This window comes from Grammomys surdaster, unplaced genomic scaffold (genome assembly GCF_004785775.1).
Source record: "Grammomys surdaster isolate TR1022 unplaced genomic scaffold, NIH_TR_1.0 752, whole genome shotgun sequence".
NCBI lineage: Eukaryota > Metazoa > Chordata > Mammalia > Rodentia > Muridae > Grammomys > Grammomys surdaster.
The window spans coordinates 5,569,349-5,581,838 of NW_021605171.1; the positions used below are offsets into that span (position 1 = coordinate 5,569,349).

At 39.3% G+C, this 12,490-nt stretch overlaps 1 pseudogene; it reads left to right on the top strand.

Moving 5' to 3' along the window:
* Positions 1 to 5,189, top strand: part of LOC114633857 — a 23,181-nt pseudogene extending 17,992 nt beyond the window's left edge.
* Positions 5,190 to 12,490: the final 7,301 nt, after the last annotated feature.

The window sequence follows — 12,490 nt, forward strand, 5'->3', positions numbered from 1 at the left end:
GTGTGTGTGTGTGTGTGTGTGTGTGTGTGTGTGTGTGTGTGTGTGTGGCTTGTGTTTCCTTGCTTATTTCAGCTGACTGGATGTCAAATCTTCTATCCTTGCAGATTATTTGACCAAGACTGCTGCATGCTATGTGTTTTACACTTTAAAATGTTCCTCTTCTTATCTCAGTTTGTAGCTTGAAATGTTTTTTCCTAATTCTGAAGCCATTTTTTAAAATCAGCTTCTTTTCTGTGTCAATTAGAAAACAAAACCAAACCATCTAATCTTCCAATGCTTCCAATTCTTTTTTTTTTTTTTAATTTTTTTATTGGATGTTTTATTTACATTTCATATGTTGTCCCCTTACCCCATCCCCCACCCACCCAGGAACCCTCAATCCCCTCACACCTCCTCCTTCTTCTTTGTGGATGTAACCTCTATCTACCCCCCCACTCCCACCTCCCCACCCTCAAAACTCCCACCCCCTGGGGCGTCCAGCCTTCATGAGGTCAAGGATCTCATCTTCCACCTGTGCCCAGCAGGGCCCTCCACTCTTATATATTCAGCTAAGGCCCTGGATCCCTCCATAAGTGCTCCCAGGCTGGTGGTTTAGACCCTGGGAGCTGTGGTTGGTTGGTATTGTTGCTCTCCTCATGGGGCCACAAATCCTTTCAGCTCCTTCAGTCTTCACTCTAACTCCTCCATTGAGAACCCCATAATCACTTCAATGGCTAGTTGTGAGCATCTGCCTCTGAATATGTCAGACTCTTGAAGACCTCTGAGGAGACATCCATATCAGGCTCTTATCAGCATGCACTTCCTGACTTCCACATCAGCATCTACCAGTGACTGCACATGGGATGGATACTCAGGTGGAAAGGTCTTCAGACGGCCCCTCCTTCAGTTTTTGTCCCTCGCTTTGTAAGTTTGTAAGTAAGTTTGTAAGTAAAGTTGTAAGTAAGTTTGTAAGTAAAGTTTGTAAGTAAGTTTGTAAGTAAAGTTGTAATTCTTTGCATAGTTCCTTTCATCTAGTAACGCCACCCCCTCCTACCCAACTTTAAAAAAAAAAACAAAATAAAACCAAAAAACCTCAGAGTCTTACTTTGAAGCCTTGAGCTCGTTGAAATCTGCCTGGGGATTAAAGGTGTTTGCAACCATGCCCTGCTTTAAATCCCTCCCTTTCATCTTTGATTTAGGTTTCTAGTCCCACAAAACTACTGCCTAGTACAAAGTACAGTGTCAAGGTTTCTGGAAGAAGCTTCCCAAAGTAGTCTATTTGGCTTTAATCATGCCTGACAGTCACCATGTGACAGATCAGTGTTTGGGAAGAACCATATTAACTGACATATGGCTACATCAGAGTAACCCAGATGACTTCAATGACCAGAGTCATGGAGCAGAAGAATAAAGTCATAGTGCACACAAAGCAAAGCCAGAGTAATCAGAGGAACAATGGTAAATACTCAAGGAGAAGTGTCATCCTGCCCCTCCCAATTGCTGTTATGCTGAGGTTTCAGTTTTGGTGCATTAAATTATTAATGCCATGTGCACACATCTGTTTAAAGTGTGGCTTTCCAGTTATTTTCTAGTTTCAAAGTTTAACTCTGCTCTCTGTTCAGAGGAAGAAAGGAAAGGAAGAAGGGAGGAAACAAGGAAAGAGAGACAAAGAGAGTGGGAAGGAAAAAAGAAAGAAAGAGGGGAAGGAGGAAAAAAGGAAGAGGGGGAAGAAATGGAAGAAGAGAAAAGGAAGGAAGGAAGGGAGGGAGGGAGGGAGGGAGGAAGGAAGGGATTCACTGGTATAATTAGTGCCCCAGTTCTTAAACACTTTTCTCCTCAAGTCACTTAGAATTAACTCCCTGTGTCCAAGATCCTCCATGTTGGGGGAGTAGAGACCAGAGGCGTTTACATCTTGGCAAGCCATTTCTACAATCAATTCTCAAGAGCTTCTTCCATTTTATTTATGCTCCACACATAATGAGTGCTAATCAAAGGGGAAATAGTTAAAAACACACTGCTTTGGATGGTCAGATGAAACCACAGTAGATAGTGATTTGGTAAAACTGCTGCTGTCAATCATGATTTCAAACTCTTCTTAGTGCCTATTATGATAACTAATTCCTTTCCTGAGGAGACAATGTCTCTTGTCTCTGCATATGTCCCCAAATCAGAGTAAAACTTCTTCAGAGTTTATGAGAATGTCTTCCCCTGGCCTGAATGATTGCTTCCCCTTTGCTGCATAGGTTCCCCTCACAACGAACTCTAACACATCTCTAGCTAGACTCAGAGTCCATGTGTTGGGGCAGAACTGCACTCCATTAAAATGACTTGGAAAGACCTGGTCAGAGATTCTAGAAGCTCAGGTAGGGGGTCCAATGCCTATCCCTGTCTACTCCTTTCCTGGGATCATGTCAATAGTAACGGGCATTCTGGTGATGGTCCCTTGCAAGCAGGCATAGCTGATTTGGTGAAGATAGCAACTGTTTGGCTCAAAGGACTGGTTTCTACAATGGTGTCACATCAATGTTACATGGAAAAGATCATAAAACACTGGAAAGAAGCATTTCAATTTTAGTTGATTACTCCATAGTAAGTCTATGTGATGATAGAGAAGTATGAGGGTAATTAGGGCATGCAGGGTACAGTGTGGAACTCTGTGTGAACCACCCTAAAAAGCCTCTCTGAAAGTCACTGAATTCATTCCACCATACCTATCTAATGGATAATCTTTAACAGACAATATGCTCTTATTTCTGCAGTGAGCAAAATTTTTAATTTAATCCATTTACATATTTCCCAATGTTTATTATTTTCACAGTATCTAATTTGTAACAGTTTTGTGATGAAGGCTCATATGTCCAGGTCCTTCTAGCTTGCATTTGTGAGGCTGTGAACTTCTTCACATGCTCTGTGTTCATGCCAATATCATCTTCTGTCAAGACTTTGTATAAATTTAAACAACAACTTCGAAACATCTGGTTCATTGACTAAAAGCAATCTTTGTACAATTCATTGGAGATTTAGAATTCATTCCCAATTATATGAACTAGTTTTGTGTCAGTGTAACATAATAAGAAAGAGTGGAGTTTGGCCTCAGAGATGATTTATATTCCTCTGACATCCAGTTCTAATTAGTGGAAAATCTCTTTTGAATCTCTTGGTTAAGCCTGGTAATAATACATACTAGGTAGGCTCTTACATTATCTATTTATAAGATGGCTTAATATGATGTTATTCTCAGGTGTTAAAAGCATTTAAGGAAATGAAGTACCAAAATGCTTTAGCCAGAAACCCTTTTAAATCCCCCCTTTTCTCTGTCTCTGTCTCTGTCTCTCTCTCTCTCTCTCTCTCTCTCTCTCTCTCTCTCTCTCTCTCTCAATGAACACATTAAAACATCACAAGAGTTTTTGAATCACAGAATTCATATGAATTTTTCTTCACTCTTCCATATGATAGGTGGAGGCTCACAATCCTACTTTATACAGGATGATGGAGGATCACAATCCTACTTTACACAAGACAGTTGGGGTTCTTAAGGCCTAAGTGCTTTCAGACAGAAGAAAAACAAACAGAAATAAGCAAGATAAGGACAACTAAAAGTACACTTCAGAGAGACTGTTGTTTTATAAGAAAAACAAATTTCATATTCCAAGACCCCAGAGCTACCTTTATTCTAGAATCAAAGTTTGTAAGTTATAGTTTGTTGTATTTTATATCTTGAGATAAGGTCTCTCTACATAGTTCTGGCTGTTCATATACATAACCAGATATTTATTTACCATATAGACTAGGCTTCATGTAGCCAAAACTGACAGAGATCTACCTGCCTCTGCCTCCTGTACATTAGGAGGAAAGGTATATGCCACTATACCCTGCAGTCTTGTAAGTTTTAATGGAAAGTGGGAAAACACTTGACAATGTTAATAATGAAGTGACATACATAACCATGTGAAATCAATATATAATATATAATACATAGAAGTGAATGAGATAATGTTATCTTTTCCCAACTGTTTCCTGACTCCATTTTGTGTTTGCACAGGTGTTTTTTTTTTTCATCACCAAAGTCCTAAAGAGTCATATCTAATTTATCAGTACATTCTGAACTTTACATGACTTTGACCATAGTGGCCCATGGCCCATACATAACCAAAACAACTTCTCTTTCTGCATCACAAATGCTACAAGATTTCCTTGACCTGCACTGGACAAAGATGGGACTGTGGTTTTTGTCTTTAAGAAGCCTGAACGTTAGGGTGGAGAATTTTTTGGGCTGTGGCCAGCTCTCTATTGCCTGCTAATAAAAACTCTAATTTGACCTTTTATTCATGGAGGTCTGTAACTTTCCCACTTAAGAATGTGAAAGGAGACGTTAGGCTTCAGTCCCCACTCCCTCTGCTCCTAGTCCTGCTGCAGCTTGTTCTTCCTAAACTGGAACTTCTGGATCTGGACAAGTACCTAGAGATGTCATGGCAGAGGAAATCACTTCCTGAGAAACACCTGAAGCAGCCCGGTGACTTTGTGATCTGCTCTCGTAAGAGCTCACTGTCAAGCCACGGTCAATGCCAGCAACAGTGTGGGGCACATACATGGGCATACATATATAATCCGGGCAAGCTCTTCAGAACCGGAATTAATATTCCTGACACAAACTGCATACTTATGGGTATATGTAGAAAGAGGTTACTATAGTTTGTAGTCCTTCACTTACCTGCTTGCAGTAAAGGCTAAATAGCATAATCATACTATATTTTGGAGGAAATCACGAGAGTGAACAGATAATATAAGTATGTGGCTTTTATAATGCATGTCAAACCAAATATGGAAATGCTAATGCCTGGAGATACTGTACCAAAGCTTTTGACATTCTCACAGTAGCAGCATTAACTTGATGAGCAGACTTTGTGTGTTCATGGTGTTTATCTCCTTGTATGAAAACACTGGATCAAATTCAAATCATTGAACAAATCACGAAATCCCTCACAAAGGAGCCTTTGGCCTGGCATGATCAGCACCTGAAGGTATAGGAACACTTGGGCAATCAGTCCCAAAGGTGACGATGGCTTTTTGAAACAAAGGTTGCAAATGAGTTTTTTCATTTCAACTGTTTAGCGTTCATCTTCAGAGCACATGAACTTGTGCATGGAGGCTGTAAGTTAATATTTGTCAAGGATCTGGTCACAGTGTGGTTTGTTCCTAACTACTGCTAACATTGCTTCCATCACAGTCTTCATGATATCAACATGAGACGACCAAAGTTATTCAGGGCAGCTCCAGGGTCAGTACATGTTATTCTTCCCAGAGCTATGACTCTATATTTCCATGGAGTCATCTGCCATCCCAGTGGCCCATTTTTTTTTTTTTTGCTTTCTTCTTCTTTTTTTTTAAGATTTATTTATTCATTATGTGTACAGCAGTCTCCTACATGTTTTCCCAAAGACCAGAAGAGGGCAATAGATTTCATTAAAGGTGGTTATGAGCCACCATGTGGTTGCTGGGAATTGAAGTCAGGACCTCTGGAAGAGCAGTCAATGCTCTTAACCTCTGAGCCATCTCTCCAGCCCTTTTTTTTGCTTTCTTTTACACCAACTTTCTTGGATCACCCTCTATAATATACTTTTTATTGAGCATTTAGTGGCTGAAATGCTGCCTCTTGCTTTTAAAAAAATTTATAATTGTCTAAACTTATTGTTTGTTATATTTTGATAGTCATGTTTTTTTATGAATTCTGTCACTCACCTATTCCACCTTATAGATGTGTAAGAAGACTCATCTTAATACACTCAAGAAGAAATGTCTTAATTCTCACATTGTGCCATGTAAGCTCTTGTGTAGTTGCTGTGCCAGAAAGACAGAAGTATTTCCTTTTTTAAAAGCTAATTAACAATTAACTGAAATTATTCTGAAATTATTAACTGAATCGTTCTGCCTACTATTTTAGTTTGGTAAGTTTTAGGAAATGCTGGGGGCTGGAGAGATGGCTCAGTGGTTAAGAGCATTGACTGTTCTCCTAGGGGTCCCGAGTTAAATTCCCAGAAACCACATGGTGGCTCACAACCATCTATAATGGGATCTGATGCCCTCTTCTGTTGTGTCTGAAGACAGCAACAATGTACTCACATACATAAAATAAAAACAGAAATGTCTAGAGCACAGTTGTCCAGGGGACAGAATGAACTTCAGATGCGTGAGTTATGTACATTTGTCTCAGCTATAAACATCAGTGTCCTTTGTGAGATTATGTTTTACAAGAATATAAAATATATTTACCTAAGGGTCAAATATATCTATATATTAAAGGAAAGGTGGTGAGATGCTCAGTGGTTAAGAGCTTGCAATGTTCTTCCAGATGACATAGAGGCTCTAGAGACTGTAATTCCAATTCCATGGACGTGACAGGACTATTGATCTTCAGAACACACAGCTACTGTGGTTTCATGCAGAAGACATGCACGGGATCAAGCTAATCAACATTCCGTATGGACTAGACATGATGTCACATGTCCCCACAGACAGCTGAGGAGCTACTAGCAGTTGATGGCCTCTGGGGAGGAAGAGTGAGTTTTCTTTGAGGGTGAGGCTCATGGCAGGTGGATTATGTTCCAGCGTATGGCCCTGCACACAAATTGGAATCAGTCAGGTATAAAAAAATTAAAAAGACATGAAGTTGTAGGGAGAAGATAGAGGTGGTGGGGGGAGTAAGAAGAAGCAGTGGGCATGTGAATATGATTAAACTACATTGTATACTTGTATGAGATTCTCAAAGAATTAAAAATGTCACAATTAAGAAAAGAGTAAGAAGAGTATGAGAAACCAAGTATAACAGACTGCTCAGCAATGTGATTGTTGAGAGCATGCTGTTACTAGTGTACAGAAGCAAATGATTGCTGCAATGCTCTGAAAGAGGCAGACACCATGCAGTGGGGAGATGAAAACACAGACATCAGTTTCTCATTAAGGCTGTTGTACCAAAGGCAATTGTATACATGCTGTGGTCAGCACCCTTTCAAATGCTCTCAGCTAGAGAAGGAAATTGCTTCATGGAAACGTAGAACCATAATACTACCTCCATAAGCTGTCCATGAGATCAAATTTATGTGTTCTCTCAGTATAGTTAAAATTTTATGCTGACATAAGTAAGCTCTACTATCTCTTTTAGGGAAACAAGCATTGAGGAAACTGACATGTAGATAAGAGAAAATGTAACTCAATTATTTTACACATATATATTTAACTTGTGAGCATTAATTAGTTACAGCTGACAAAAAAAAAATCCACAGCCTGTATGCTTAAGTAACAGAAATTTATATTGCAGTTATGCAGGCTAAAATTTCAGGATCAGGTTGTTGCCATGTTTAAGTTTTTCTGAAGTCTCTCTCCTAGGCTGGCACATAGCCTTTCATGTACATCTCAATGTAAGAACAACATTTAGATTGGAGTATGGCCCACATCAAGGATGAGATTTTAATTTATACTTTTTAAAAGTAGAAATCATTCAACTGCTAATTTTAAATGCCCACGGGGACATTTAAAGCAGAGTGAAAACCTGAGAAAGAAGCGAAGTTTCTATATGATTTGGACTAAAGATGATAAACTTGTGAAGAAACAGAGAGCCCTGTGACCTGGCAAGGGTCAGTCAATAGCAGGTGGGTCACAAGAAGGAGAATGAAGGGATATGAAGCAAGTAGAAGGTAGGGGCTACTATAGAAGGATGCTCTATAAGTCTCCAGCACAGCATCAAGTTTCAGGTACTGGTGAGAATTGCTTTTTGACCTGCATACAAGAGAGGCAGCTTTCTCATCAGACTCTTTCTAGTTTGCTACAGGTAGAAAGCACAATTCTGATGACTCTTTATACACCTGTTCTTTTCAAGTATCCTTAGCACACATTGATCCATCCGCCCTGTATGCACATCTTGGGTGGCAGTTTCAAATTCCTCATCCCTTCTGTAAGACACACCTTTAAAGCACAGGTGCATACAATCCTGTGTACTTTTGCTGTAAACAACAACGACAAAAATGACTTTTCTCTATTGCTATATTATTTTTGCATTTCTTTATATTTTTCTTTTTTATTGGATATTTTATTTACATTTCAATTGTTTTCCCCTTTCCAGGTCTCCCATTCAGAAGTTCCGTATCCCATCCCCAGTTTTCCTGCCTCTATGAGGTGCTACCCCACCCACCCACTCCCGTCTTCCCGCCCCGGTATTCCCTTACACTAAGACATCGAACACCCTCTGGTCTAAGGGCTACTCCTCCCACTGACGTCCTACAAGGTCATTCTCTACCAGATATGCAGCTGGAGCCATTGATCCCTCTATTTGTACTCTTTGGTTGGTGGTCCAGTCTCTGGAAGCTGCGAGGGTCTGGCCAGTTGACACTGTTGCTCCCCTCATGGGACTGCTAACTCCCTCAGCTCCTTCAGTCCTTTCTTCAACTCCTCCACCTGGGACCCCGCACTCAGTCCAATGATTGGCTATAAGCATCTACCTCTGTGTTTGTCAGGCTCTGGCAGAGCCTCTCAGGAAACAGCCGTACCAGGCTCCAGTCAGCAAGTACTTCTTAGCACCCACAAGAGGGTCCTGGTTTGATGACTGTATATGGCTGTATATGGGATGGATCCCCATGTGGGGCAGTCCCTGGATGGTCTTTCCTTCTGACTCTGCTCCACACTTTGTCTCCATATTTCCTCCCGTATTTCTCCCCCTTCTAAGAAGCACAGAAGCATCCACACTTTGGTCTTCCTTCTTCTTGGGCTTCATATGGTCTGTGAATTGAATCTTGGGTACTCTGAACTTTTGGGCTAATATCTACTTATTAGTGAATGTGTGTGTGTTCTTTTGTGACTGAGTTACCTCACTCAGGATATTTTCAAGTTCCATCCAATTGCCTGCAAATTTCAAGAAGTCATTATTTTTGAAAGCTGAGTAGAATTCCATTGTGTAAATGTACCACATTTTCTGAATCCATTTCTCTGTTGAGGGACATATGAGTTGTTTCCAGCCTCTGGAAGGCTGCCATGTGAACATAGTGGAGCATATGTTCTTGTTATATGGGCATCGTTAGGGTATATGCCCAGGAGTGGTATAGCTGGGCCCTTAGGTAAGACTAGATCCAATTTTTTGAGGAACTGCCACACCGATTTCCAGAGTTGTACCAGCTTGCAATCCCACCAACAATGTAAGAGTGTTCCTCTTTCTCCACATCCTTGACAGCATCTGCTATCACCTGAGTTTTTGACCTAAGCCATTCTGACTGGTATGAGATGGACTCTCAATGTTGTTTTGATTTGCATTTCCCTGATGACTAAGGATGTTAAACACTTCTTTAGGTGCTTCTTGATCATTTGAAATTCTTCAACTGAGAATTCTTTGTTTAGCTCTGCACCCCATTATTAAATAGGTAGGGTTATTTGATTTTATGGAGTCTAACTTCTTGAGTTCCTTGTATATATTGGATATTAGCCCTCTGTCAGATGTAGGATTAGTAAAGATATTTTCCCAATCTGTTGCTTGCCATTTTGCCCAATTGACACTGTCCTTTACCTTACAGAAGCTTTGCAATTTTATGAGGTCCCATTTGTTGATTGTTGATCTTAGAGCATAAACCATTGGTGTTCTGTTCAGGAACTTTTCTCCTGTGCCTATGTGTTTGAGGCTCTTCCCTACTTTCTCTTCTATTAGTTTCAGTGTATCTGGGTTTACGTGAAGGTCCTTTATCCACTTAGATTTGAGCTTTGTACAGGGAGATAAGAGTGGATCGATTTGCATTCTTCTACATGCTGACATCCAGTTGAACCAGCACCATTTGTTGAAAATGCTGTCCTTTTCCATTGGATGGTTTTAGCTCCTTTGTCAAAGATCAAGTGACCATAGATTTTGGGGTTCATTTCTGGGTATTCTATTCCATTGATCCTCCTGCCGGTCTGTTACAATAACATGCAGTTTTTATCACTATTGCTTTGTAGTACAGCTTGAAGTCAGGAGTGGTGATTCCTCCAGAATTTCTTTTATTGTTGAGAGTAGCTTTCACTATCCTGGGTTTTTTGTTATTCCAAATGAATTTTAGGATTGTTCTTTTCATCTCTGTGAAGAATTGGGTTGGAATTTTGATGGAGATTGCACTGAATCTGTTGATTGCTTTCAACAATATGGCCATTTTTACTATGTTAATCCTACCAATACATGAGCATGGGAGATCTTTCCATCTTCTGAGATCTGCTTCGATTTCTTTCTCTAGAGACTTGAAATTCTTGACATACAGGTCTTTCACTTGCTTAGTTAGATTCACACCAAGGTGTTTTATATTATTTGTGACTATTGTGAAGGATGTCATTTCCATAATTTCTTTCTCAGCATGTTTATCTTTTGAGTATAGGAAGGCTGCTGATTTGTTTGAGTTAATTTTATATACAGCCACTTTGCTAAAGTTGCTTATCAGGTTAGGAGTTCTCTGGTGGAAGTTTTGGGGTCATTTAAGTATACTATCATGTCATCTGAAAATAGTGAAATTTTGACTTCTTCCTTTCTAATTTGTATCCCCTTGACCTCCTTTTGTTGCCTAATTGTTCTGGATAGGACGTCCAGTACTACATTGAATAGGTAGGGAGAGAGTGGGCAGCCTTGTCTAGTCCCTGATCTTAGTGGAAATCTTGCTTCAAGTTTCACCACATTTAATTTGATGTTGGCTACTGGTTTGCTGTATATTGTTTTTACTATGATTAGGTATGGGCCTTGGATTCCTGATCTTTCCAAGACTTTTATCATGAAGGTATGTTGAATTTTGTCAAATGCTTTCTCAGCATCTAGTGATATGATCATGTGGTTTTTTTTCTTTGAGTTTGTTTATATAGTGGATTTCATTGATGGATTTCTGTATATTGAACCAACCCTTTCATTCCTGGGACAAAGCCTACTTGATCATGATGGATAATTGTTTTGATGTGTTCTTGGATTCAGTTTGCGAGAATTTTATTGAATATTTTTGTATCAATATTCATAAGGGAGGTTGGTCTGAAGTTCTCTTTCTTTGTTGGGTCCTTGTGTGGTTTAGGGATGAGCGTAATTGTTGCTTCATAGAATGAATTGAGTACTGTTCTTCTGTCTCTATTTTGTGGAACAGTTTATAGAGAATTGGTATTAAGTCTTCTGTGACAGTCTGATAGAATTCTGCACTAAAACTGTCTGGTCCTGGACTTTTTTGGTGGGGAGACTTTTAATGACTACTTCTATTTCTTTCAGGGTTATGGAACTGTTTAGATGGTTTATCTGGGCTTGATTTAACACTAGTAACTGGTATTTGTCTAGAAAATTGTCCATTTCATCCAGATTTTCCAATTTTGTTGAGTATAGGCTTTTGTAGTAGGATCTGATTTTTTTAATTTCCTCAGATTCTCTTGTTATGTCACCCTTTTCAGTTCTGATTTTATTAATTTGGATACTATCTTTCTGCCCTCTGATTAGTCTGGCTAACGGTTTATCTATCTTGTTGATTTTCTCAAAGAATCAGCTCCTGGTTTTATTGATCCTCTGTATAGTTCTTTTTTTTTTTCTACTTGGTTGATTTCAGCCCTGAGTTTATTTCCTGGTGTCTACTCCTCTTGGGTGTATTTGCTTGTTTTTGTTCTAGAGCTTTCAGGTGTGTTGTCAAGCTGCTAGTGTGTGCTCCCTCCAGTTTCTTTTTGTAAGTACTTAGAGCTATGAATTTTCCTCTTAGCACTGCTTTCACTGTGTCCCATAAGCGTTGGTATGATGTGTCTTCATTTTCATTAAATTCTAAGAAGTCTTTAATTTCTTTCTTTATTTCTTCCCTGACCAAGTTATCATTTAATAGAGTGTTGTTAAGTTTCCATGTGAATGTGGGCTTTCTATTGTTTTTTGTCATTATTGAAGACCAACCTTAGTCCATGGTGATCTGATAGGATGCAAAGGATTATTTCAATTTTTCTGTATCTGTTGAGGCCTGTTTTGTAACCAGTTATATATTCTATTTTTGAGAAGGTACCATGAGGTGATGAGAAAAAGGTATATTCTTTTGTTTTAGGGTAAAATGTTCTGTAGATATCTGCTAAATCCTTTTGGTTCATAACTTCTGTTAGTTTCACTGTATCTCTGTTTAGTCTCTGTTTCCATGACCTGTCCATTGCTGAGAGTGAGGTGTTGAAGTCTCCAACTATTAATCATTGTGTGAGGTGCATTATGTGCTTTGAGCTTTGGTAAGGTTTCTTTTATGGAAATTGGGTGCTCTTGCATTTGGCACATAGATATTCAGAATTGACAGTTCACATTGGTTGACTTTTCCTTTGACGAATATGAAATGTCCTTCCTTATCCTTTTTGATAGCTTTAAGTTGAACATTGAATTTATTCAATATTATAATGGCTACTCCATCTTGTTTCTTAGGACCATTTGCTTGAAAAATTGTTTTCCAGGCTTTTACTCTAAGGCAGTGTCTGTCTTTGTCACTAAGGTAGGTTTCCTGTATGCAGCAAAATGCTAGGTCTTGTTTAC